This window comes from Rhinoderma darwinii, chromosome 1, assembly GCF_050947455.1.
Source record: "Rhinoderma darwinii isolate aRhiDar2 chromosome 1, aRhiDar2.hap1, whole genome shotgun sequence".
Taxonomy (NCBI): Eukaryota; Metazoa; Chordata; class Amphibia; order Anura; family Rhinodermatidae; genus Rhinoderma; species Rhinoderma darwinii.
This window is the reverse complement of record NC_134687.1, coordinates 289,095,742-289,101,741: the sequence shown is the minus strand read 5'-3', so window position 1 is coordinate 289,101,741 and position 6,000 is coordinate 289,095,742.

Here is a 6,000-nt window from a genome sequence, read left to right as displayed (position 1 = left end):
GAAATACCCCATATGTGGTAATAAACTGCTGTTTGGACCCACAGCAGGGCTCAGAAGGGAAGGAGTGCCATTTGGATTTTGGAACTCTGATTTTACTGGATTGGTTTTCGATGCCGTGTCACGTTTGTAACGCCCTGGAGGGACCTAAACAGTGGAATCCCCCCAAAAGTGACCCCATTTTGGAAACTATACCCCTCAAGGAATTTTTCTAGTGGTATAGTTAGCATTTTTACCCCACAGGTTTTTTGCTGAATTTATCGGAATTAGTCTGAAGATGAAAAGAGACTTTTTTTTTTTTTTAAAAAAACAGAATTTTCTAATTTTTATAAGGAATAAAGGAGAAAAAGCACCTCAAGATTTGTAAAGCATTTTCTCCTGATTACGGTAATACCCCATATGTGGTAATAAACTGCTGTTTGGACCCACGGCAGGGCTCAGAAGGGATGGAGCACCATTTGGATTTTGCAGCTCAGATTTTGCTGAATTGGTTTCTGGGGGCCATGTCGCATTTGCAGAGTCCCTGAAGTACCAGTACAGTAGAAATTCCCCAGGTGTGATCCCAATTTGGAGACTATACCCCTGAAAGAATTAAATTAAAGGTGTAGTGAGCATTTTGAGCCCTCAGGTGTTTTATAGATTTTATTAGAATTGGTCCGTGAAAATGAAAAATTTTTTTTTTTCAATAACCTGTAGATTTAGCTCAGAATTTTTCATTTCCACAAGGAATACAGGAGAAAAGACACACCTAAATGTGTTACACAATTTCTCCTGAGTAGGGAAATACCCCATATGTGGTTGTAAACGGCTATTTGGACATACGGCAAGGGTCTAAACGGAAAAAGTGCAATTTGGTTTTTGGAGTGGAGATTTTACAAAATTTGTTTTTGACGCCATGTTGCATTGCGCTGAGGTACCAGTACAGTGAAAACTCCCGAGAAGTGACCCCATTTAGGAAACTACACCCCTCAAGGAATTCATCTAGAAGTGTAGTGAGCATTTTGACCCCCAAAGGTTTTGCAGAAATTAGTGCACAGTGGATGTTGCAGATTGAAAATTGCCATTTTCCACAGATATGCTATTTCATTGCCCAATGTGTTGGGCCCAGCTTTTACCACTGGAGACATACGCCCCATAAATTGTTAAGCGGTTCTCCAGAGTACGGTAATACCCCATATGTGGTCATAAACTGCTGTTTGGGCACACTGCCAGGCCCAGAAGGAGCGCCACTTGGCTTTTGGAGCACAGATTTTGTTTGGTAGTAGTTTTGTTTAGTGTTTTACTGGTGTTTCAGTTTATAATGTGGGGGCATATGTAAGCTGGGTGGAGTGTATCAGGGTATATGTAAGCTGTGCGGAGTACATCAGGGTATATGTAAGCTGTGCAGAGTACATCAGGGTATATGTAAGCTGGGCGGGGAGTGCATCAGGGTATATGTTAGCTGGGTGGAGTGTATCAGGGTATATGTAAGCTGTGCAGAGTACATCAGGGTATATGTAAGCTGGACGGAGTACATCAGGGTATATGTAAGCTGGACGGAGTACATCAGGGTATATGTAAGCTGGGCGGAGTGTATCAGGGTATATGTAAACTGTGCGGAGTACATCAGGGTATATGTAAGCTGTGCAGAGTACATCAGGGTATATGTAAGCTGGGCGGGGAGTGCATCAGGGTATATGTTAGCTGGGTGGAGTGTATCAGGGTATATGTAAGCTGTGCAGAGTACATCAGGGTATATGTAAGCTGGACGGAGTACATCAGGGTATATGTAAGCTGGGCGGAGTACATCAGGGTATATGTAAGCTGGGCGGAGTGTATCGGGGTATATGTAAACTGTGCGGAGTACATCAGGGTATATGTAAGCTGGGCGGAGTACATCAGGGTATATGTAAGCTAGGCGGAGTACATCTGGGTATATGTAAGCTATGTGGATTACATCAGGGTATATGTAAGCTGGGCGGAGTGCAACAGGTCATAATAGGATGATGTAATAATGGGGACAATGAATAATAAAATTAATTATCCATGGATAATGTACGCTTTGAACCAATCCTTTATGCACAGGCCGGATTATTGGGTGCAGGAGTCGCACTTCTAAAGGGTGTCTGTGGTGTTGTACAAAACATCCACACTCCAGTATTGACTAATCTTTGACTTCTTCACTAGACACATATGTAGCACAGACCCCAAAATGTCATAGTTTCCGCTGCATTTACAGGGTCTACCAGTGGGGGCTGCAAATGATGACGTGGGGTTTTAGGTGAAGAACTGCTGCACATATAAATTAGTCTGGGCCGTCGTTTTGCATTATTGCGTTCCAAGAGTCATAACTTTTTATTTTTCCGTTGACGAGCTGTGTGAGTGCTTGATTTTCATGGGATGAGCTGTCGTTTTTATTAGTATCATTTTGGGGTACATGCGATAATTTGATCAGTTTTTATTCCATTTTTTGTGAGGTGAGGAGACCAAAAAACAGAAATTCTTTCAGTGTTTTTTTTATAATTTTTTAACGGCGTTCTCTGTGCAGTATAAACAACATGTTTACTTTATTCTGCGGTTCGATACGATTATGGCAATACCAAATTTATATAGTTTTTATATGTTTTACTACTTTTACAAAATAAAAACACTTTTTTCTAAATAAAATGTTTTAGTGTCACCATGTCCTGAGAGCCATAACTTTTTTATTTTTTTGTCGACGGAGCTTTGTGAGGGCTTGTTTTTTGCGTGACACTAGTTTTTATTGCTACCATGTTTGGCTACGCGCGACTTTTTGATCACTTTTTATTCAATTTTTTTGGAAACAACGTGACCAAAAAAGGAAATTCTGCCCTTGTTTTTTATTGTATTTTTTTACGGTGTTCACCGTGCGGGATAAATAATATGATATTTTTTTAGGTCAGGCCAATACGAATGCGGCGATACCTATTATGTCTAGTTTTTGTCTTTTTTTTTCATTTTTTTTCTAATCAATAAAGGGCTTGATCAGGGAAACAAGGCGATTATTGTTTTTATTACGTAAAACTTTTATTTATTTATTTATCTAAAACTTATTTTTTACTTTTTTTCACTTTTTATTTTACACATATTAGGGGACTGGAAGATCTGATCTTCTGATCCCCTGTACAATACTCTGCACTACTTCTGTATGTACGTGTGCAGTGCAGTGTATTGTAACTGTTACTTTACAACTGACAGTTGAGCCTATTACGTCCTGCTTGGGCAGGACCTAATAGGCTCCCGTACCTGGCAACCAGGAAGCCGTTGCTAGGCTTCTTGGTTGCCATAGCAACCATCAGAACCCCACGATTTTTCGCGGGGGGGGCAATGGGGTGCAGAGGGAGCCCCTCCCTCTGTATCAATCACTTAAATGCCGCTGTCGCTATTGACAGCGGCATTTAAGGGGTTAAACTACAGCGATCGGAGAGGACAGTGATCGCTGTTGTTGCAGTGGGATGTCGGCTGTATATTACAGCCGACGCCCGATGAAGATGGAGCAAGCAGAGATCCTGTGCCCGCTTCATCCTCAGGGCGTTACTATACGCCCATTTTCGGGAAGGGGTTAATAAAAGTAGTGGTTTTTTTTTATACACAGCTTTCTCTGATCTCCTCACGGATCTCACAGAAATGAGGAGATCAGAGAAAGTGACAGGAGCTTTCTCCTGTAGACGACGTCACAGACAGCTGTGATTGGTCAGTTTTCAGAGACTGACCAATCACAGCAATCGCCGGCATGGGGGACTGCTAATTGGTCCCCAGGCCGGTAACAGAGACGGTTAGCTGTTATATCACTATGTGATTTCACATAGTGACAGTTTATTCCTTCTCCGCAATAGTACGGCGAAGGTCCGCTGCAATGAGCGGCCTGCGACGTACTATTGCGGAGAAGGTACGCAAGGGGTTAATAAATTATATTCTGAGAATTGTGGTTCAGTAACAAAAAGTTAAGCACAATATTCTGGCAATGACCTTATTTCACTTTTCCCTAATCACATGCATCCATTCTTAGGCCTTATTCACACGAACGTGTGCGTTTTGCGCGCATTGCACTTTTGTGTGTCATTGGTGAATAGTGCGTGGCTGCGTGATTTTCACGCACTTGCTATCCTTATGACACGCGGTTTTGATGTTTAGAAAAAGAAATGAAGGAAGTGCTTTTATTTGTCGCGACACACGGAAGTGCTTCCGTATGCCATGCGCGATTTTCACGCACTCATTAACTTCAATGAGTGCGTTATGAGCGAAAAACGGCCAAGTATAGGACATTGTGAGTTTTATGCAGCGGACATACGCTGCGTGAAAATCACGGACTGTCTAAGCAGCCCCATTGACTAACAAAGGTCCGTGCGACGCGCGTGAGTTTCACGCGCGTATCACGGACGTTAAACACATTCGTGTGAATAAGGCCTTATCATTTGTTGTGCACTCAGAGAGGCCTATGGCACTATACTGCACATTATGACAAACCACTGAACACAATCAGAATGCAACTTTAATGGCTATAACCCATTTACTGCCAGTAGTCTGAAGTAATTTGATTCACAAACGTCACATTTATATTTAAAAAGTAATGTTTATTACATTTTTATCGTTTCCACTTTTTATTTCCAACACAAAATGGGTAGGCAATATCAGGGGTAGGCAACCTTTTTTGTATGGCATGCATAAAAAAAAAAAAAAAAAAAAAAAACCGCTGCTAATGAACACCAGCTTGGGGGGAAAAGGGATGCACATAGGAGAGGCTACGGCTACTGAACACCAGCTTCGTGCACATAGGATAGAGCTGCCAAATTTTTCTAACTTTCTCTTTTACAGAACTATTATTGAACTCCTTCCTTGCAACACTGATCACCAGTAGAATAAAGCGCTTCATTATGCGCTTTGCGATGCTGAACACCAGGAAAAAGAGCAGTGCTTGCCAAGTGTACAGCAGCGACAAACACAATGAAGCACTGCTCCCTCTCTGGGTGATCGGTGCCGCAAGCGCATAATGAAGCGCCACTCTCTCTCCCTGTGTTCCGCCAAGCAAACAACAGCACTAGACACCAGTAGAGGAGAGTGTCCCAGCAAATCATGGCCCAGGTGCTGGCGGTGTCACTGGTGCCACAGGTTGCTAACCCCTGGTTTATATATTAATATATAAGTATTAAAACAGTTCAGTATTAACCAGTTCCCCCTGCAAGAAAATATTGTACCAGGATAGAAGCTGGCAGCAGTTCCTATGGAAGACCGCAACAGAGTCAAATGTACCAAAATTAAAAAGCAGGAGTCAGGATACAAAGTACAGGTAAAAGAGGCTTCTGTAAACCGTCAAGGTCACAGGCAAAAGATTGAAGTTAAAGGGGTTTTCCCACGAGAGACATTTATGACCTATCCAGAGGATAGGTTGGCATTTTTGTATATATGTTGTCCTAGTGCCCGCCAACTACTGGGGTCTCTTTTCATTTTTGTGCAAAACACGGAATTGGTGCAAATCTTTCTATTATAGATTTTCTCTGTTTATGTTCCACTGCTGGTTTTGGCCACTACACTCCGGGTGTCAGCTGTGTATTACAACTGACACCCGGGAGTAATGGCCAGGAACAGCGATCATGCTGTTCCTGGTCATTTAACCCCTCAAATGCTGTGGTCAATTGCGACCGCAGCATCTGAGGCAAAAGTAAGAGAGGGCAGCCCCCTCCAACAGTTCATAGGCCATCAGTATGATAAACCGTCCTGTGCCCGGACAACCCCTTTAACCCCTTCCCGACATTTGACGTATCCATACGCCAAAGTCGGGTAGGGGAAGTATGGAACGGGCTCACGGAGTGAACCCGCACCATACGATGCCAGTGTCGGCTGTTTGTTACAGCTGGCACTTCAGAGTAACGAGCGGCATCGCACTAGAGCGCGATCCCGCTCGTTTAACTCGTTAAATGCCGCGGTCAGTAGTGACCACAGCTATTAAATCGTTAGAGAGAGGGGGGCGGCCCCCTCTAACAGCTCATCGCGCCCCCCGCAGCA